Source organism: Felis catus, chromosome B1 (assembly GCF_018350175.1).
Source record: "Felis catus isolate Fca126 chromosome B1, F.catus_Fca126_mat1.0, whole genome shotgun sequence".
NCBI classification, from domain to species: domain Eukaryota; kingdom Metazoa; phylum Chordata; class Mammalia; order Carnivora; family Felidae; genus Felis; species Felis catus.
Window position 1 is genome coordinate 127,003,435 of NC_058371.1, and position 22,995 is coordinate 127,026,429.

At 38.1% G+C, this 22,995-nt stretch overlaps 1 long non-coding RNA gene across 3 annotated transcripts in view; it reads left to right on the forward strand.

The window, feature by feature from the left end:
• The window catches only part of LOC102899731, a 230,005-nt gene that overhangs the window by 188,104 nt on the left and 18,906 nt on the right, over nt 1-22,995 (forward strand). For 2 of the 3 annotated variants that reach the window (XR_006596934.1, XR_006596932.1), the window contains exons 8-9: nt 401-478; nt 2,439-2,570. This is a non-coding gene — a long non-coding RNA (uncharacterized LOC102899731). Of the gene's footprint in view, nt 1-400; nt 479-2,438; nt 2,571-5,787; nt 6,703-22,995 lie in introns of those variants that run through there. The other variant, XR_006596933.1, reaches the window with a different exon arrangement.

Consider the following 22,995-nt stretch of genomic DNA (forward strand, 5'->3'; position numbering starts at 1 on the left):
TCCCACGGCCATCAGCAGGCTATGTGTGGGACAATGCAAAACCCACCTTGTATAGAGGAACATTGTTCTTTCTTCTTAGTTACCCTAGTTGAATAGAATCTCATGGAAATTCACATGCGCAAGAGACCTGTGAAATCACAAGAGTATTAATCTCTAGGGTGCCTTGGTGAGTCAAGTTAAGGAAATAACTATTTTGCTTAAGTACACACTTGTTCATGTCTTACAGCATGTCATGTTTATGATAAGAGCAAACAGCTGAGATAGAAACATGGAGGGGGGAGGGAGGAAGAAAGAGGGTTTTTTTTTTTTCAATGATAAAAGTTAAGATAATAACAAAAAATAATGTAACTATTTAAGAGTATGCACTAATCATATTGAATCTAATTTTCTCGCCTTGCAGATAAGAAACTACAGCAAAAAAGAGAGTGCTACAGGTTTGAGGCTGCTGGAGCTCACTTTAATGCTTAAGGAATTTCTGGTATGTCAATCATACATACTGAAAAAGTCACAAATTATGAGACAAACTTTGATTCTGAAATTAAGCTATTCTATTTAATAAAATTCCATCGTTACAATGTTTATTTACTTCTCTTTACTATTAACTTCACATAGCACATTAAAAATTAGTCAAAATTAGACACATGTAGCTATGTAAATAACAGTGTTTCTGTGGTAATGATCCAAGCTAGTGGCAGAGACAAAGATCTGTATTTTTAAAAAGCATTATAGCATTGGGGCACCTGGGTGGCTCAGTTGGTTAAGCGTCCGACTTTGGCTCAGGTCGTGATCTTATGGCTTGTAGGTTTGAGTCCCGCATCACGCTCTGTGCTGACAGCTCAGAGCCTGGAGCCTGCTTCAGATTCTGTGTCTCCCTCTCTATCTCTGCTCCTCCCCCACTTGTGCTCTGTCCCTCAAAAATAAACATTACCAAAAAAGCATTATAGCATAATGATTGTATGTATGGGCTCTTAAATTCCACCATATACTACCTGTGTAATTTGTGCACACTACTTAAGCTCCTTGGGTCTCAGTTTACTCATTTATTTTTTTTAATGTTTTTATTTATTTTTGAGACAGAGAGAGACAGAGCATGAGCAGGGGAGGGGCAGAGAGAGAGGGAGACACAGAATCCGAAGCAGGCCCCAGGCTCCCAGGGGTCAGCACAGAGCCCGACGCGGGGCTTGAACTCACTGCAAGATCATGACCTGAGCCTAAGTCGGATGCCCAACCGAGTGAGCCATCCAGGCGCCCCATCAGTTTACTCATTTATAAAATGATAATTATTTGTCTATAAAACTACTGCCTGAGTTGTACGGTAATGTGAAAATTCACTGAGATAATACATAGAAAGCACTTAGAAGAATATTTGAAACATGAAGTATTATATGCATTACCATTATCAATATTTCATTCATCAGACGCCATTCATGCAACAAATGCAAGGCAATCAAGTAGAAACATTTAGCATATTAGAGATCAAATACATTAGTTAGCTTGCAGCAAAATGTTAACTCCTTTTTTAAATGTTTTTTATTTTATTTTGAGAAAGAGAGCGAGCATGAGTGGGGGAGGGGCAGAGGGAGAGGATGAGAGAATTTTTTTCAATTTTTTCAAATGTTTATTTATTTATTTTGAGAGAGAGAGAGAGTGTGAGTGCAGGAGAGGGACAGAGAGAGAGAGAGGGAAAGAGAGAGAATCCCAAATAGGCTACATGCAGAGCCTGATATGGGCTCAAACTCATAAACCGTGAGATCATGACCTCAGCCAAAATCAAGAGTCAGATGTTTAACCGACTGAGGCACCCAGGCACCCCTAGGATGAGAGAATCTTAAGCAGGTTCCACACTCAGTGCAAAGCCCGACGTGGGGCCTGAGGGAGGGCTGCATCTCACAGCCACGACATCATGACAGCTGATATCAAGAGTCGGATGCTTAACCAACTGAGCCACCCAGGGGTCCCACAAAATGTTATTTCTTAATAATAATTCTCTTTTATTAAACTAGTTAGAAAACATATCTATATCTATATCTATATCTATATCTATATCTATATCTATATATCTATATCTATCTATATATCTGTATCTGTATCTGTATCTGTATTTGTATCTGTATCTATGATATATCATAATTACTTTATCCGTTCATCCATCCATGGACACTTAAGTTGTTTCCATGTCTTGGCTGTTGTAAATAATGCTGCAATGAATGTGGGGTGCATATATCTTTTTGAGTTAGTGTTTTCATTTTTAGTGGGTAAATACCCAGAAGTAGAATTGATGGATCGTATAGTATTCTATTTTTAATTTGGGAGGGAACTTCATAATGTTTTCCACAGTGGCTGCACCAATTCACCTTTCCACCAAGAGTGCACAAGAGTTTGCTCCCTTTTCTGCACACCCTTACTAATATTTTTTTTATTTCTTGTCTTTTTGATAGATAACCATGGGTGAAAGAAGAACTCATCAGTGAATTTAGGAACTACGTTAAACTAATAATGGAAACACAAAGTTACAAAAACTCATGCAGTGCAGCTAACACAGTGCTTGGAGGGAAATTTATAGATTTAAGGTATTTGTATGAAAAAAGAAGAAAGGTATAATATTGATGAAATTAGAGAAACAATTGGGGGATTTAACAATGTTAACAGCTAGTTGTTTGAAAAGATCAACAGGATGGATAAGCCCCTAACAAGAGAGATCAAGAAATAAAGAGAGAGAACATAAATTATATGTATATCAGGAATAAAGAGGGAATATCACTACAGATCTATAAAGACATTAAAGGAATGATAAGAGAATATATGGGCAACTTTATGCCAATACATCTAACAACTTGGATAAATTTTTTGAAAAATAAAACTTACCAAAACTTATGCAAGATGAAACAGAAAATCTGAAGAGCCATATATATATATATATTTTTTTTAATTTTTGAGACAGAGAGAGAGCACAGGGGAGGGGCAGAGAGAGAGGGAGAGGGAGAATCCCAAGCAGACTCTGCACCACCAGCACAGAGCCCGACATGGTGCTTGAACTCACAAACTGTGAGATCATGACCTGAACCGAAATCATGTTTAACCGACTGAGCCCTGCAGGTGTCCCTGAAGAGCTCTGTATTTTTATAAATTTATTAATTGATTATAAGAATACCATTTTCCCTCTTTGTACTTCATGCCTGATATTTTAACGGAGAGTCTTAACGAGTTTTGTATGTGCCATGGCCATGGCCCCTTTCTGTCCATTTGGGCTGCTATAACAAAATACCAGAGCCTGGGTAGCCTCTAAACAACAGAAATTTATTTCTCATGGTTCTGGAGACTGGAAGTCAAAGATCACAGTACAATGTGATAGGGTGAGGATTCTCTTTTGGGTCACAGCTTTCCCATTGTACCCTCACATTATGGAAAGGGCTCTCTCTGGGTTCTCTTTTATAAAGGTACTGATTCCACTCATGAGGGCTTTACCCTCATAACCTAATTGCCTGCCAAAGGTCCTACTTTCTGATACTATCACACTGGGCATTAGGATTTCAACCTATGAATTTTAAGGGGGGGACACAGTTACTCAGATGATGGCACCTTCTTTGGCAGTGAAGAGAAGCTATCCTTTTCAGAATAATGCATAAAATGCATTTATGCATAAAGAAAAATATACAAGATTACAGTGAAAAATTATTATATTGAAATGCAATTATCAAAATATTTGTGATAGCATTTTATGTGCTTTTTTAAAAGTTTATTTATTTTGAGAGAGACAGAGACAGCATGAGTGGGAAAGGGCAGAGAGAGAGGGAGACAGAGAATCTCAAGCAGGCTCCACACTGTCAGTGTGGAACCCGACACAGGGCTCAAATCCACGAATCTGTGAGATTGTGACCTGAGCCAAAACCAAGAGTCAGTTGTTTAACCAATCGACTGAGACACCCAGGTTCCCCTGTGCTTTCTTATTAACACCCTAAATAATGATATCTATTAGTAGATCTAATAACTATCATTATTTCATAGTAATGTTGAGTGTAAATGTTTTTTGAGATAGCTGATATAATAGTAATAGAATATAAAAGTATCTAGGATTGCTATTGGTGTTTTATACCTGATTTTGATAGATTTGTTTTCTTTGTCAATTATTACTTAGATATGATGTTCACTATTAATGCTCCAAATATACAAATTATATAAATAAAGGTCTTATCCACAGTGGTGCTTAGTAGTAATAATTACTTTTTTACTCTAGGTTTTTGATTTGCCTCTAAAATAGTGGTGGAAATCAGGTCTGCTTAAGATTACTAAACTTTTGTGGGAGTTCCAGAATGTTGCATCTGGGGATTGCACTTTATTTCACATATAGAATTTAGGCCTTTTTAAAAAGCAGGAACAGATTTGGGTTCTGGAATAGGAAAGTTGGGTGAATTAGGTATATCAGGTTGCTATTATTTGCGCTTTGCAAAGAAATCTTTGAATGAGGAATGATGGAGGATGGATGAAACTGAAGAGGAAGACAAAAGATAGAAAAGATGGAAAATGGTACAGGAGAAACACAAAACGTGGGTCAGTCAAAGGTTGTTTCTTCTAACATCTTATTCCAATGAAAGAAGCTCTAGAATAGGATTTGTGGAATACACCAAAGGGAAATGTGCCTCTCTTGCTATAATTAGTTTTATAATGTATTTAATCCAGGGATTTCCTTTGTACAGCTATGTGGGGTCCTTGTGTCCCCCAGATACCCTCTTTTGAAGAAAGTCAGTTTTTCTCTTTTTCAGATTGTTGGGTGAGTTGAAATCTTTCCAGGGCCTGGGCCTGAATGCTTGTAAGGAAGTCAGAGAAAAAAGGTGCAGCACTGAGGGGCACCTGGGTGGCTCAGTCAGTGGAGCATCTGACTTAGGCCCAGGTCACGAGCTCATGGTTCATGAGTTTGAGCCCTGCAACGGGTTCTGTCTGGGAGCCTGGAGCCTGCTTTGCATTTTGTGTTTCTGTCTGTCTCTGCACTCCGCCCCCCCACCCCTGTCCCACCCCACTTGTGTTCCATCTCTGTCTCTCTCTCTTTCAAAAATAAATAAACATTTGGGGCGCCTGGGTGGCTCAGTCGGTTAAGCATCCGACTTCGGCTCAGGTCATGATCTCACGCTTTGTGGGTTCAAGCCCTGCGTCGGGCTTTGTGGTGAAAGCTCGGAACCTGGAGCCTGCTTCGGATTCTGTGTCTCTGTCTCTCTCTGCCCCTTCCCCCACTTATGCTCTATCTCTCTATCAAAAATAAATAAAATGTAAAAAAAAAAACATTAAAAAACAAAAATAAACATTAAAAATTAAAAAAAAACATTCAGCATTGATGGACTATATTTGAAAATAAAGGAGACTAAATAATAACATGAAAGATGTAGCTGAACAAAGGTTCAGTTAAAAATACTTAGAACTGATTTTCTAGTAGCTTAGGGGAAAAGGAAGAGATGAGATGGAATCAGGTAGAAGGTCCTACCAGGTCTTGATGCCCTCTGGCTGGGCATAACTGTATGCAGAGGTATAGCCACATGACCCTCTTCATTGAATTGAGTCTGTAGATACCTTCACACATAGGAATTTTCCTAGGTTGAGATATATATGCTAACAAAAGATTACACAACCTATTAAAGAGAGTTTGGGGCTATCACTGAAAGTGAAGGTGAGAATATAAAAAATAAAGAATGTAGGCTCTATAATTTAGGGAGAGAAAAATAGAAAGTTTAAATGAAGGCAAAATAAGTAGCAAATGAACGGGAATTTTCAGAAGTTATCTTTTTTTTTTCTCCTTAGATTTGCTTTATGAAACACATAGAAGAAATCGAAGGTGATTTCTCTCTTTTCCTCCATCACCTGTGTCATATCCTATTGGCTAGAAGCAAGCCACGGGTCCCATTCACATTCAGGGAGAGGTGATTTACAGAATGTTAACATGGAGGGCTCCTCGAGTGTGTCTGCTGTAATTGGCCTTCTGGCCTCGAATAATTCATGTCCCTCTCACATTTAAAATACATCCACTCTCTTCCAAGTTCTCAAGAATCTACTCCTGAAATCATTGTTGCACTATATGCTAATTAATTTGGGTGTAAATTAAAAAAAAAATAAAACAAGATAAAAAAAAAAGAACCTCATCCCATGATGGCTTTAGCTCAAAGTCCAGGGAAATCATGTGCAGGTGTGGCTGAGGTTCCCAAGTGTGGTTCACTAAGTACAGTTCTTGGGGCACAATTCTTCTCCATCTGTGGGACTGTGAAACCAAAGACAATCCAGTTAACCGCCTCTGACAATCCAAACATACAATGGAGGCATGAGCATATGGTAACAATTGAAGATATTCTAGTTCCAAAAAAAAAGGGAAGTCGAGGTGAAAAGAGTCACTGGTTGAAGGAGGCTTGACATCCAGCTGGCCAAACTCCAGCCAGAGTTCTTCCACTAGGCTTCAAGGCTTGGGGTTTCCAGGCCTCCATGGCTCGTGGCTCCATCCTCTGGTTTTGTGGTCCTGCCCTTTGAATAAATCTTTCTTCATGACAGGTAGCACATGTTTGCAGCTGAGTTGTTTTATTATCCCATTTCATGGCAATATGATTTAGGGAGTCTCACAGCCTTTTTTAGTTTTGTGCTCTCTGTCTCTTTTGGTCCAAGCTGCAAGTATTTCTGCTCAAATACTTTTCTTAAGAACTTTGGGGGGTCTTCTCTGGATCTCAGAGGGGTTCTTTTCACTAAGTACAAGTCATACCTACAGATATTTTTCTTTTTTTTCTTTTTTAAAAATTTTTTGATGTTTATTTCTGAGACAGAGAGAGACAGAGCATGAGTGGGGGAGGGGCAGAGAGAGAGGGAGACACAGAATCCGAAGCAGGCTCCAGGCTCTGAGCTGTCAGCACAGAGCCCGATGCGGGGCTCGAACTCACAGACTGAGAGATCATGACCTGAGCCGAAGCCGGACGCTCAACCCACTGAGCCACCCAGGCGCCCCTCTACAGATATTTTTCAAATAACCTTTTCTCTACCTCTTATTTATATGGCTAAGGGACAATGGCCTTAAGCTTCCTAGAGATCTTATGGTCAGATGGCGAGGGTCTGTATGGGACGCTTGTCATTTCTTGAAAGAGCCTTTTGCATGACTGAATACTCGGAATTTTTTGACCTGAGGTTTTTAGCAAAAAGGTAGTGGAGTCAGAACCTTAGCTTTTTTTCTAGAACATGCTTTCCTGACAGTGAAAATGTCAGCTACTTTTGCAATCTGAAGAGGTTGAAAATTTCCCAAATCACCCAGACCTGGCTTCTTTTTGTTTACACTTCTTACTTCAATCTGTTTCTTTCCTCTTGCATTTTACTATAAGCGGTAACAAGAAACCAGCTAGCACCTTCAACACTCTGTTGGAAACTCTTCCTTACTATATAACCAAATTTACTACTTACAAGTCCTGTTTTCCACATAAAGGCAGAGACGTTATCACTAACCACTATATAACACAGATCCCTTTTCTCCAGTTTCTAAGGACGTGGCTCACTACCTCCTCTGAGCCCTCTGCAGCAGTGTCCTCGAAGTCCATATTTCTATTAGCAGGGTGTTCACAGTGATTTAGACTTTCCCTAGCATGCTCCTCAAAATTCCTCCAGCCTCTACCCCACTGCCCAGTTCCAATGCTGCTCTGCTGGTTTAGGGATTTGTTACGGCAGCATTGTAATTCCAGGTATCAATCTTCCCTACCGCATAACAAATTACGACAAGCTCATAGCTCAAAAGAATCCATATCTATTAGTTCATAGTTTCCATGGGTTAGGAGTCCAGGTACAGCATAGCTGGGGTCTCTGCTCCAGGGTCTCACCAAGTTGAAATCCGTCTGTTGACCATCACTGCAGTCTTATCAGGGGCTCAAGTAAGTGAAGATCTGCTCCAAGCTCCCTCAGGTTGCTGACAGGATTCTTGTCCTTATGCCTGTGGGACCAACATCCCTATTTTCCTACTGTTGGCTGGGGCTGCTTTCAGTTCCAGGGGGCCACTCACAGTTCTTGGCCCTCCAGCCCTCTCTTCAGGCCCCCTCACAAAAGGATAGCTTACTTCTCAAGGCTAGAGGACAGCCTCTCTACTCTCTCTCTCTCTCTCTCTCTCTCTCTCTCCAATAACATTATTTACCCCATTATTCGGGTGACACTAATACAACCAGTCTCAGAATATCATAAAACAGAATGGATTGCTTTCTTTTTTGCTACTAATTCATCGTTTGAAAAACCAAAATAGATATGCATCCATTAACTATTAAAAAATGAATATGCAATTTAAGCATGCTGTTTATTTATTAATAAATAATGACAAGAAGACAAGAATAACTATTAACTATATTATTTCAGTTGATAATAGATTATTAATTATATGATTTCAGTTGATAATATATTATTCAACAGAAGAAGTCTGTTAGAAACTAAGAGATGCTTCTGGACATTATGACCAGTTATATGACTCCTTCCGACCATTTACAATGAAGGACTCTGCTCATCTTTACACATAATGTCGTTAATGCACTGAGTCAATTGCTATCACTGTTGGTGAAGAAAAATTCAGCTCTAGCCACAGGGAGCCTATCTTTAAATAGTTCTCACTAACAGCAACTCAAGTTCAATTTTGTTACTTTTTATTCTTTCTTACATTTTCAGTCTCCATCAGACTATGTTAGTTCTTGGCACCAGTTTATCCAATTAATCCAATTTCAGGGACTGAGATGATTCTGAATGGAGCAGCAATTCCCCCTTGAAAACTGATGTATTTATGGTTTGCCTTTAATTCTGGGGTGCCTCTTTTCCAGGTCAGGACCTGGGCCTACCTGGGCTACTACAATTGGTCCATATTTAAAAAATTCTCAAACACCCATTTGTCTCTGCTGCAGACTGTTTTCTCCGTTGCCAACATACTTGTCTTTCTTAAAAACAACAGCAACCACCACCAAAACTTTTTATTCTCCTGCCATGAAAACTCTTTCACAGGTTCATTAAGCATCTATGTGGTAAACTCTAGACTTATAGCATGCAAGACCTCCCAGCTTCACTCTACCTAGTTTTGGTCACTTTCTCACCTGCACATGCTACATCAAATCTCTCATTATTCTTCGATTACTGCAAATATTTTCATGATTACCTTGCTTCGTTGTTGCCTATCAGGGTCCACCAACTTCTATTCTTTCTGCCACCAGGGAAAAGCTTATTTGTCCTATAAGACCCTTCTTAAATTGTTGCCACTTTTGTGATATGTTCCTCGATCATTTTTCCTATCAAGGCACAAATACTTTCCTCTTTACTCCCATATCGTCCTAGGTATTTGGCATTGTACTTTTCACAGTTTGTTGTAAATACTTCCGAGTCTATCGCCCGATGGCAAGCACTGTGTGTGTGTGCGCATGCGTGCGTGTGTGCGCGCGCGTGTGTGTATTTATTTATTTATTTATTTATTCTGTTATTATTCTGCTATTCCCTGACACAAAACACAGGACTTTGAAGGTTTGTGGAGGGATTAAGTAAAACATGTCTCTAGATCTAGGGAAGACTCTCCAATGCTGCTAGAATAAGATTTAAAAATAGCTGTTCTTGGGGCTGGGTCCCTTAGTTGGCTGAGACACTGACTTCCGCTCGGGTCATGATCTCACGGCTCATGAATTTGAGTCTTGCATCGGGGACCTTTGTCCCCCTCTCTCTCTGCCCCTCCCCCACTCATGCTCTCTCTCAAACATAAATGAACGTTAAAAAAAAAACTGTTCTCTATCTTTAGCATACAATAAATTTAATGTCACCCATGATGGGATAAATTGATACTACACTCCTCCCGATATGATACACTGAGAAGGACACAACATCACTCCTGTGGTATTCTTACCAACAATGAATAATCTGAATTTAATCATGAGAAAACATTAGGGAAATCGCAAATGAGTAACGTTCTAAGAAACAACTGGCTAGCATTCTTACAAGTGTCAAGGTCATGAAAGACAAGGAAAGACCAAGGAACTGTTTCAGATTACCAGAGAATAAAGTGACATGACAACCAAATGCATCATGTGATGGTGGATTAGATCCTGAATGAGAAAGAGAATGTTTGTGGGTAAATTGGCAAAATTTGAATAAGTACTATCAATTAGACTATAGTCTAGGCTACTATTAAAGCTAATTTCTAATGTTAATTTATTGATTTTTGTGAGTTATATAACATTTATGGAATAATGGGTGAAAGGGGTATGGGAATCTTTGTCCTACTTTTGCAACTGTTTTGTAAGTTTATTGTTATTTCAAAGTGAAAGTTGTAAAAATTCTAAAATTAAAAATTAACAGAAATTTAACAAAAAAGTAGCTCTTGCACTTGGCTTTTTCTCCTCAGCCAGTCTATAATTGCTTATGAGATATATACTATCTGCCAGTTGTTATGCTAAATTGGATGCAGACACAGTCTCTGTGCTTCTGGAGCTTGCATTCTGGTGAGAGAAGACATTTATTTAAAAATGACAATACAAACAGATTTTTTTTTTTTTTTGCACTAAATGTTTGTTAACATGAAGTAGGCTGCTGGGGCAAATTTAAAAATGTTGCAGTTTTGGTTCTAGTGTTGTAAGTTTAAATCCTCATATGCTAATTTTAAATTGTAAGTCTAACTACTAACTGACTCTATATTCTATTCATTACCCCCTATTTGCCTCCTTTTTTTGTGTGTTACAAGGGAATCTCCCCCAGATAAGCAACTAAGAGATGAGATTAGCTTTTTCTTGTCTTTGCATCTTCCCCAGGTTTGCCCCTAGTACACAATAAATGTTAAATGAATATTTGTTTATTTAAAAAAAAGTTTTTAACGTTTATTTTTTTAATAGAGAGAGACAGAGTGCAAGCCAAGGATGGGCAGAGAGAGAGAGGGAGACACAGAATCTGAAGCAGGCTCCAGGCTTTGAGCTGTGAGCACAGAGCTGGATTCAGGGTTCCAACTCGTGAACTGTGAGATCATGCCTGTGCCGAAGTTGGCCCCTTAACCACTGAGCCACCCAGGTGCCCCGAATATTTATTATATATTAATTTAAACTGCTTAACATTTGTTAAGTATTTTGAAAGTATTTTTAAGTATTTTGAAATTCACATAACAAAAATAGAGAGTCTTCAAGGCTCCATAAAATGTGTACAAATTTTTCAAAATAAGAAACAATCTTCAAATTTGCATAGTGTATATATATTGCTGTAGACATTAGACAATATTAAATGTTGATTGTATATATACTTAAGTTCTATTTAAATTGTAAATAATTTTTAAAAATCGAATATCACAAGAACAGACACTCAGATCAATGGAACAGAATAGAGAACCCACAAATGGACCCACAAATTTATGGCCAACTAATCTTTGATAAAGCAGGAAAGAATATCCAATGGAATAAAGACAGTCTCTTCAGCAAGTGGTGCTGGGAAAACTGGACAGTGACATGCAGTAGAATGAACCTGGACCACTTTCTTACACCATACACAAAAATAAACTCAAAATGGATGAAAGACCTAAATGTAAGAGAGGAAGCCATCAAAATCCTTGAGGAGAAAGCAGGCAAAAACCTCTTTGATCTTGCCTGCAACAACTTCTTACTCAACATGTCTCTGGAGGCAAGGGAAACAAAAGCAAAAATGAACTACTGGGACCTCATCAAAATAAAAATCTTCTGCACAGCGAAGGAAACAATCAGCAAAACTAAAAGGCAGCCGACAGAATGGGAGAAGATACTTGCAAATGACATATCAGATAAAGGGTTAGTATCCAAAATCTATAAAGAACTTATCAAACTCAATACCCAAAAAACATATAATCCAGTGAAGAAATGGGCAAAAGACGTGAATAGACACTTCTCCAAAGAAGACATCTAGATGGCCAACCGACACATGAAAAAATGCTCAACATCACTCATCATCAGGGAAATGCAAATCAAAACCAAAATGAAATACCACCTTACACCTGTCAGAATGGCTAACATTAACAACTCAGGCAACAACAGATCTTGGCGAGGATGTGGAGAAAGAGGATCTCTTTTGCATTGTTGGTGGCAATGCAAACTGGTGCAGCCACTCTGGAAAACAGTACGGAAGTTCCTCAAAAAACTAAAAATAGAACTACCCTACGACCCAGCAATTGCGCTACTAGGCATTTATCCACGGGGTACAGGTGTGCTGTTTCGAAGGGACACATGCACCCCCATGTTTATAGCAGCACTAACAACAATAGTCAAAGTATGGAAAGAGCCCAAATGTCCATCAATGGATGAATGGATAAAGAAGATGTGGTATATATATATACACAATGAAATATTACTCGGCAATCAAAAAGAATGAAATCTTGCCATTTGCAACTATGTAGATGGAACTGGAGGATATTATGCTAAGTGAAATTAGTTAGTCAGAGAAAGACAAATATCATATGACTTCACTCATATGAGGACTTTAAGAGACAAAACAGATGAACATAAGGGAAGGGAAACAAAAATAATATAAAAACAGGAGGGGGACAAAACAGAAGAGGCTCATAAATATGGAGAACAAACTGAGGGTTACTGAGGGGTTGTGGGAGGGGGGATGGGCTAAATGGGTAAGGGGCATTAAGGAATCTACTCCTAAAATCATTGTTTCACTATATGCTAACTCATTTGGATGTAAATTTTAAAAAATAAAAAATAAAATTTAAAAAAAGAATATTTACATTACATTACAAAAAAAATCGAATATCAAGTGATAAGACTGTGTCTATTATCTTTGACAGAAATTATTCTTTCCTTTTCACTGAAGGGGGTTCATTGGCCAAATAATTTGATTTTGTTTACTGTTAGTAAGTTAGTACAATGGTTTTGGAAAAAAAGTGTTCTGACATTCAAAGTTCAAAAAACATAATGAAATATTTGCCCTTATGTTTGATTTTCTGGTCCAAGTAATAAATTACACTATAAATATAGGATTTCTTCAACCTGAATGGATAAACTTCTTTTTTTGCTCTTTATGGACCTCAAAGTACAAACTCTTATGGATGAACATGTTAGTCTCCCTATGATGATCTAAATCTTCACATTTTAAACTTTGGATCAATTGTTCACTGTGCAAAAAATGTTTCCTTCACCTTTCATTAAGCTTTCAAAATCCTTGTTATGAATAGAGTTTTTCTCTCTCTCAGGGCTTTTTAATTTTTAATCACTTGTTTCAAATGCTGATCATATTTCTGAGAAATTACTTTATGTAAAAAATGGAGCAAGATAGAGTTGCCACATACCTTTTTATCTTTTCTGCAAAATTATTTGGGCCTACAGTTGTGGTGACAAGGTTGCTTCTAATAGGTTCTGTTGCCATGGAAGCAGGCTGTTGAAAAGGGCAAGACTCAAGGCCTCCAAATCTTTGCATCTATATTCACAAATATACAAATCTTAGTTTTAGATGGCAAAATATAGCAAGTGACACTTGTTGACCATGAAATACTTTTCAAGAACAAAATTTATAGATGCTAATGTAGCTAAGTTGACCTTATATATAACCAGGATTCTTTTACACCATAGCTTGGTGATTTGAAACAAAATTTTAAAAATATTTTTGGTAAATAGAGAAATTATTGTTTAAGCTCTGAAATGAAACTAAAACTAGGAAGGGGAGGAAAGAAAGAAGGAAGAAATAGAGAAAAAATAGCCAACTGTTTATTCTCTAAGCACACACAGCAAGTATGGTGTGTGCTCCATAAAAATAAGATCAATATCTCTCATGCTTTTGTTCTGTATTCTCATTGTTTACTCTAGTGTATCACACATAATAGGTGCTCAATAAGTATTTGTTGAGTGAATGAAGACCTAGGGGGAACAGATGGCAATGTTGGTAGCAAAGAGATTTGACTAACCATCGTGTGGAGACTCTGAGGGAGAAAGTAGTAGCTCTCAGAGTGTCATGTACATGAAACCAGCCAGACTCAGCTGGATCCTCCTATTAGGATGAGAAATGTGTTTGGGCAACTGGCCCACAACAGGAGCTACAGTACAACACACAATACACAGTGTTCAAGAACTATTGGCCATATTTGGGCTTGGTCCAAGCAAATAGTCAATAATAGGAGACTAAAATGTAGTAATACAATCATCCAACATGTGGTTAGGCTATAGGGCTACTTGGAAATCCAGAAAGACAGTCAATTCATGGGCAATCTAACACCTGTTAACAGAGTGCATGCCACGGGAATGGTATATGCAGTCACGGGAGGATTTCTATAGGAAGGTAGAGGTGTCTTTTCCTAACTATCGCAGGGCTATTTAGGGGTTCATTTTTGACACTTTGACTCTTTTCCAGACCACAGACATACATTTTTAAAAATACACCAAAAGAGAAACTGCATAATCTCTTTATAATTTTTAAAACATTTTACTTTGAAATTATTTTAGACAAAGGTACAAAATAACCTTTGCCCAGCTTCACTTAATGGTAACATCATACATAAACATAGTACCGTGATCTAAACCAGGAAGTAACAGTGTTAACTAAACCAACACCTTATTCAAATTTCCTCATTTTCTCCACCGATACCCTTTCTCTGTTCCAATGGTCTATTCTGGGATCCCGCATTGTGTTTAGTTCTCACATCTCCTTCGTCTCCTCCAACCTGAAGTCACAAGTTCTTAAAGAAAAGCTTTACTTTTCATCAGAATAACATGTTAGAAGTTAAATTTTCAACTACTATTATTGGTGTTTCTTGGGTCCTCTCCTATTTTCAGAGCACAGCCAAGAAAAGGAACTGAGAGTCTGTGTTTAACTGAAGAGAAGACTTGCAAGTCTTTTTTCCTGGGCTTCTCCAATAATCACTTTTTATATTGTTCAGCTTTGTAGTTTCTGCAGAATTTTGGGGGGGATCATTCAAAAATCACTAGGCCCCTTATTTATTAGTTAAACAATTAGTGCAACAATTGTGAATTGGTATAGAAGAAAGTAGAGGAGTAGAATGGTGAACAAACCAGGTGGGCTTCATTCAGCAGGACATTCTGGAAATATGCATTAGAAATTGAGATGACAAGTATCATCCAAAGGACAGAGATGAGGATACAGAGCTCATTGGCTCCAGTGCTAGCCAAGTATCATAAATAAGTGGTGGGTGCGAGAACCAGGGCTTGTATGATGATAAAAAAGCACAGCTTGTGATGAAAATGCAAGTGTCACTCTACCTGAGAGTCAGGAATGAAACGGGGTGTGGTGACCACATCGGAAGAGGGCAGCTGGTATTTACCTCATCTGGAATTTATAACTAGCATGTGAGCTCCATGTTGCAGGATCCGCAGAAGTTTTTTTTCAAGAGCACTTCTTCTTTTTTTTTTTTTCTCCAAGAGAATTTTATGTGAAAATTCTTATTTTTAAATGTTAGTAACTAATTGGCCTCTGTGGACCAATTCAAGAATTTCTCTCAAAAGTCCTTCTGCTCTTGAATTGTCCTAGTATTCCAAGGCCATTTTTTTGGTCAATCAGGGGCCAGTCTTCTTCCAAATGCCATATAGAGAAAAATGCTGTAGTTTGATAGGTCTTCTCCTGCTTTCCCTTCTTCCTGCCATGGAATGGTCACTGTTAAAGATGGGTGCTGATCCAGAAATTCTCAGGTCATGGTTGTCACATGGAAGTTCAACATTACAGCTCTCCCCATGTCATGTTCCCACACTCCGCCATTGCTCTCTAATGTGCAGGAACCATGCTGGTCTAACTATGCCCAGTGGAGCTGTCAGTGTCCTCCAGGAACTCTTCCCGTGACACTTTTTTTTTTGACAAAGCCTTTGGCCATTTTATGGAACTCCAGTCTTTGGCCTAAGACCCTGCTTTTCTCAGGGTAAATTAATTTTACTTGTGTCCTCCATGGATCCTACAGCTCAACCATACTCTGCCACGGTGGTTTACTCTAAACCAGCTAGACTCCTCAACTTTGAATTTTGAGAAGTTTCAGTAAAACTTCCATTTCCTCCCCCAAGGAAGCTGAAACCTCCCCTCACAAATTCATCTACCTCTTCCTTGTAACCAGCTCTACTGAGATGGCTTTGGCTAAAACACTAAGTAAACACAGAGTCTGGTTACAACTGTCCTGGAGGATGAAAGGTAGTGGTCACATTGTATTTGCATAATTCAGTGGTGCCATTCAAATGCCTCAGCCCAAAACAAAGAAGGTCTGGTCAAATGTGACCCACAGCTCTCATTCTTAGACATAGGAGAGGCTGTCCTAAATTTGAAATTTTTCCCTCACCTAGCACTTGACATAATCTTCACCTTAGTAGATACCCTGTTACCCTAATTTGAACAGCATGATAAACTTAAAGCCATTTTTTTATTTTTAATTTTTTTATTGTTTTTATTTATTTTTGAGAGAGAGAGAAACAGCATGAGCAGGGAAGGGGCAGAGAGAGATGGAGACACAGAATCCAAATCAGGCTCCAGGCTCTGAGCTGTCAGCACAGAGCCCAATGCAGGATTCAAACTGTGAGATAATGACCTGAGTCGAAGTTGGATGCTTAACTGACTGAGCCACCCAGGCATCCTTTATAGCCATTTTTCAATAGGAAGTCAATATAGGAAGTAAAAAATGCAGAAACACAGAATTGTTACTTAAATATAATAATTTGGCAGAAAAATCTTACTCTCCCATTCTGAAGTTGAAATTGGAATTGGAACTGAAAATAAGCAAATTCATAAAAAATCTTTGGTAGGTAATAAGTTCAATTCATATACCTGTTTTGATATATATACTCCAATATCTGCAAGAAAATCTCAACAACTGCCTATATATTACCTGTGTAGATACAGCTTTGTTACTTGTTAGATCTTTCACTTAACCTTCTGCACAAAGTGAGCAGCCAAAGAATGTTGCAGCCCTCCGTGAGTCTGCAATGATTCGTCCTTTGTGGATTTTTAGCAAGAAGTAGCCTGGATACCAATTATGGCAAGGGTATAAATGATTCTGTTTGTGAGAGTCTGTGTTTCAAAGATTCTTCAGTACTGAATTTCCTCCTTGACCAGGAACAATACTTTATTTTGCTTTTCTTCTCTTCTACTTTTTCCCAAGGGACCTAAGAATTGTTTTGAACTTGTACTATGTATTAACTTTCTGGGTAGATGGTAACAAGTTCATGAGCTCTGAGAGAGACAGCAAGTAGGAAAAAGCTCCCAGACTGGTGGGAGAGAAGCAGGGAATTTGCTTTTATCTTCTGACCACTGAGAGACTCCCCTACTCACCAGTAAATGGAGAAAATAATATTGGCTCTGTGGACCTTACAAGACCGTGTGAGAAATAAATGAAATAAAAGATGATTATTTGAGGGTAGCCTGGGTGGCTTGGTTGGCTGACTTCGGCTTAGGTATGATCTCACCGTTCATGAAATGGAGCCCCGATTCAGGCTCTGTGCCGACAGCTCAGAGCCTGGAGCCCACCTCATATTCTGTGTCTCTCTATCTCTCTCACCCTCCCCGACTCGCACTCTGTGTCTCTGTCTCTCAAAAAATAAATAAACATTAAAAAAATATATTTGAGGAGTACCTGGGTGGCTCAGTAGGTTGAGCCTCCAGCTCTTGATTTGGCTCAAGTATGATCTCACAGTTCATGAGTTCAAGACTCGTGTCAGGTTCTGTGGTGACAGAAAGGAACCTGCTTGGGATTCTCTCTCTTCCTCTCTCTCTGACCCTCCCCAACTCGTGCACACGTACATGCACACTCTCTCTCTCTCAAAATAAAATAAAATAGTTATCTGAAAACTCCAGAAAGTACAAATATAAAATATGGGTACAGGGTAGAAAACTTTATAAGTTTCATGGTTAAAAAGTTATTGCTAATCTAATTAAAAGGTCAATAGGGGTTTTTTATTAGTATACTCATAATTTTACTAATGACAGGAAAAACATCATATGATATGGTTAAATTGTTCATGCTGATGGCCTTGCTATTTATATACTCTTTAAGAAAGCCATAAAATACTACTCTTTAACATGGTAAACATGGGCCAACATGTGTTGATATGAGGCAACTTTATTACTTCTTTCCTCAGAATGAAAACTTGTTGAAAAAATAATTGCAACATGAAACAATGCTCTGGATAAAATAGATCCTGTACACAAATTCCAATTTGCAGCTTACATCCCTCAGTCTTGTGCCTCATTTTAGGCATGAAATTCTGTAATTTTTGTGAACCTCTGGAAGTTCACCTCTGTGTTTGCATGCCGATGTTTTGAGAACCTGTTTTTGAAAAGTTGACTGGTGTGGTGGGTTTGAAAAGACCATGAAGGATCACTGATCCATTAAGCAAAAAACTAATTTTACCACCCATATGGTGTTGTCCCAACTTTCTTAATGGAAAATAAATAAATGTTCAGAGCATATTACCTTAGAGGCTCTCCAAGGTGTCTTCATGTAGCTAAGCTTCTTTAGAAATGCTTGGTCTCCTGTCCAAGTACTAACCAGGTCCAACCCTGCTTAGCTTCCATGATCTGATAAGATCTGGCATGTTCAGGGTGGTAGAGAGAGGGAAACCAAGAAACAGATTCTTAACTATAGAGAACAAACATGGTTACCAAAGGGAAGATGGGTGGGGGGGGGGGGTGGGTTAAACAGGTGATGGGGATTAAGGAAGGCATTGGTGTGATGGGCATCAGGTGTTGTATGGAAGGGTTGAATCACTATATCATACACCTGAAACTAATCTTACACTGTATATTAACTGGAGTTTAAAGATGAGAGAAATGCTTGGGATTTTTGTTTTGATATTTCACATTAATAAGCTGGCATCCCTTAAAGAACTGAAGTCAGGGCCATTTGAGCTCAGTTACCTGTAAGAACTAATCTTCAAGGTTTAATAAAGGATATTATGAAGGACGATGGGTCAAGATGATTCCCATGATGAAAATCAGTGTAATGATACTAAGGGCAAACCATTCAAGTCCAATATGGGTTCAGGCACTTCAATGGATTCCCACCCTTTATTACCACTTCCTAAAAGAGCTTATTGCCAAAGTTTTACCAATGACCAATAATTAATTCTACTGGCGTTTGGAATAGGTAGTTCATTGATTTAAATGATTGGATAAAAATGTGGAGTATACAAAATGGTTCATTTTAAAATATATTCAGACATTTTACAATTCAAACCATCTAAATCTTCTCCCCCAAATAAAGATATCTATATCTATATCTATAATATATCTATAATATATCTATAATATATCTATATCTATATCTATATCTATATCTATATCTATATCTATATCATCTATCTATCTATGGCTCTAAAGTTTGATTTAACTGTGTCCAAAAAGCAGTAATAAAAAAGGTCATATCATACACATAGCATGGTCTTTTGTGTCCACAGAAAGACACACAAACACAAACACATATACATACTTTCACTTGCCATGTTATATAGTTCCTAGCATGGTATGTCCATATTGTCTTTGTAAGAGTTTTTTAAAAAAAACCATGTAATTGAAGAATGACCCGGGGCGCCTGGGTGGCGCAGTCGGTTAAGCGTCCGACTTCAGCCAGGTCACGATCTCGCGGTCCGTGAGTTCGAGCCCCGTGTCAGGCTCTGGGCTGATGGCTCAGAGCCTGGAGCCTGTTTCCGATTCTGTGTCTCCCTCTCTCTCTGCCCCTCCCCTGTTCATGCTCTGTCTCTCTCTGTCCCAAAAATAAATAAACGTTGAAAAAAAAAAAAAAAAGAATGACCCAAGGTGAAAAATACAAACTCAGAGGAAAAAAATTTGAAAGTATTTTTCTTCTTTTAATAGGTTAATTTAGACTTTTGTTAACATGACAGGCATTTTTGAGTCATACTTTTAAAACATTACATTATACTTTACGATATTTTTATGGCTTTACAGTTGTTTGGTTTGTCTTCATTATTTTATTTTATTTTATTTTATTTTATTATTTTATTTTATTTTATTGTTTTATTTTATTATTTTATTTTATTATTTTATTTTATTTTTTATTTCAGAGAGAAAGAGAGAGAGTGAGAATGGGGGAGAGAGCAGAGGGAGAGAGAGAGAGAGAGAGAGAGAGAGAGAGAGAGAGAATCTTAAGCTCTATGCTCAACATGAGCCTGACCCAGGGCTCAATCTCACGACCTTGGAAGCATGACTTGAGCTGAAATCAAGAGAGTCAGTCGCTCAACAGACTAGCCACCAAGGCTTCCCTGCTTTCATTATTTTGATTGTGTGTGTATGTTGAAGGTTTACATTTGCGTTCTCTTTGCTGCATTTGTAACCATTACTTTGCATAACACTCTTAATCCTCTACTACTTTAGATAGTATCTGTTAACTTCCTTCTATGAGTAGTAAACATACTAGGTATTTCCTTTTCCTTCCCATTCTTTTCCCCATACTCTTTCCCACTCAATTTTGATTGACTATAAGATCTTTCTTAGTGTTTTACATGTTTTTGTGGCTGTATTATATTATCTTTGAGCTTAAGGTAATACATTTTAAATTCCACCTATATAAGATGAGGTTATCTGTGTGCTTTAATTTTTCCCCCCAAATTCTCAACTGCTTCATTTCATTATTTTTTTTTTTGTAGGACATGTCATTTCCATATTGCTTATATCATTTTCACTTGATTCTATAACCATAACACCACACCTGTGTTAGAGCAATGAAATCTTGATCCTACAGTTATATAGAATTAATATTCATGGTCATATTTCCCACATTCATCTCTTATTTGGATGAGGCTCTTAACCTAACTGATTTTTTTTCTTTTTCAAAATTATTTGCTTTTATACTTGCATGACAGAATGACCAGGTGTAGTTGTTTTCTTAGGTGGCATTGAAGACAGTCTGATTTTCTTTTTCTCCTTTACTGGCTTTTGTGAGAAGGTCCCAATTTATGCCTATTGTCCAGGCATAATTTTTAATAACATTGCCTTAATCTCAAAAGGTTGGGAGTTACGTTATATGACTAACCTACTTATGAGTGATTTGATGTTAATGCTGAGATGTCAAAATAAATATTTCTTTATGTTTCAAGTCTGGTAATTTTATTAGAATATTACTCAGTTTGGCTATTTTATATAATTTTTCCTGCTATGATATGATGTGCTCTTTCAATAAGTAGATAAAGATTTCTTTTCCTTCCCCTTCATCTCTCCCTTCCTCTCTTCCCTTTCCTCCTTCTTTTCCCTCTTCTTTGCAATCCTTTTTACCTTTTATATTTAGTTTTCTCACTCCAGTCCACTAGACACTTTACTGAATTTTTAGGAGTGCCTATTCTCTGTGGTGATATTTCCAGTTTGTCTTTGTTTCTGTGATATTCTTTCAGTTTATTCCTGGATTCTGTCAGCTCTTATTATATCATCCCTTTCTTCAGCTCCCTGCTCTGCGTGATATACATGTTGCATTATCATTATTATTTTAATCATGGCAAAGTAATAGGTCACATTACTATTTGGTCTGTGGCTTTGTTGTACTTGTTGTTGTTAGTTTTATCTGCCATTTCAAATCTCTTTTCTTTTCCTCTCCTCATCTCCACACTTCATCACCTAACAAAGATACTGGTTTCTCTTGGATTATGATGTATAGAAAATTTGTGTATTGGGAAATTCAGGGCTGTATTTCAGACTAGAAGAAATTTTCATTACTTAAAAAAAATTTTTTTAATTTTTTTTCAATATATGAAGTTTATTGTCAAATTGGTTTCCATACAACACCCAGTGCTCAACCCAAAAGGTGCCCTCCTCAATACCCATCACCAACCCACCCCTCCCTCCCAGCCCCCATCAACCATCAGTTTGTTCTCAGTTTTTAAGAGTGTCTTATGCTTTGGCTCTCTCCCACTCTAACCTCTTTTTTTTTTTCCTTCCCCTCCCCCATGGGTTTCTGTTAAGTTTCTCAGGATCCACATAAGAGTGAAACCATATGGTATCTGTCTTTCTCTGTATGGCTTATCTCACTTAGCATCACACTCTCCAGTTCCATCCACGTTGCTACAAAGGGCCATATTTCATTCTTTCTCATTGCCACGTAGTACTGCATTGTGTATATAAACCACAATTTCTTTATCCATTCATCAGTTGATGGGCATTTAGGCTCTTTCCATAATTTGGCTATTGTTGAGAGTGCTGCTATAAACATTGGGGTACAAGTGCCCCTATGCATCAGTACTCCTGTATCCCTTGGGTAAATTCCTAGCAGTGCTATTGCTGGGTCATAGGGTAGGTCTATTTTTAATTTTTTGAGGAACCTCCACACTGTTTTCCAGAGTGGCTGCACCAATTTGCATTCCCACCAACAGTGTAAGAGGGTTCCTGTTTCTCCATATCCTCTCTAGCATCTATAGTCTCCTGATTTGTTCATTTTGGCCACTCTGACTGGTGTGAGGTGATATCTGAGTGTGGTTTTGATTTGTGTTTCCCTGATGAGGAGCGACGTTGAGCATCTTTTCATGTGTCTGTTGGCCGTCCAGATGTTTTCTTTAGGGAAGTGTCTATTCATGTTTTCTGCCCATTTCTTCACTGGGTTATTTGTTTTTCGGGTGTGGAGTTTGGTGAGCTCTTTATAGACTTTGGATACTAGCCCTTTGTCTGATATGTCATTTGCAAATATCTTTTCCCATTCCGTGGGTTGCCTTTTAGTTTTGTTGGTTGTTTCCTTTGCTGTGCAGAAGCTTTTTATCTTCATAAGGTCCCAGTAGTTCATTTTTGCTTTTAATTCCCTTGCCTTTGGGGATGTGTCAAGTAAGAAATTGCTACGGCTGAGGTCAGAGAGGTCCTTTCCTGCTTTCTCCTCTAGGGTTTTAATGGTTTCCTGTCTCACATTCAGGTCCTTTATCCATTTTGAGTTTATTTTTGTGAATGGTGTGAGAAAGTGGTCTAGTTTCAACCTTCTGCATGTTGCTGTCCAGTTCTCCCAGCACCATTTGTTAAAGAGACTGTCTTTTTTCCATTGGATGTTCTTTCCTGCTTTGTCAAAGATGAGTTGGCCATACATTTGTGGGTCTAGATCTGGGGTTTCTATTCTAT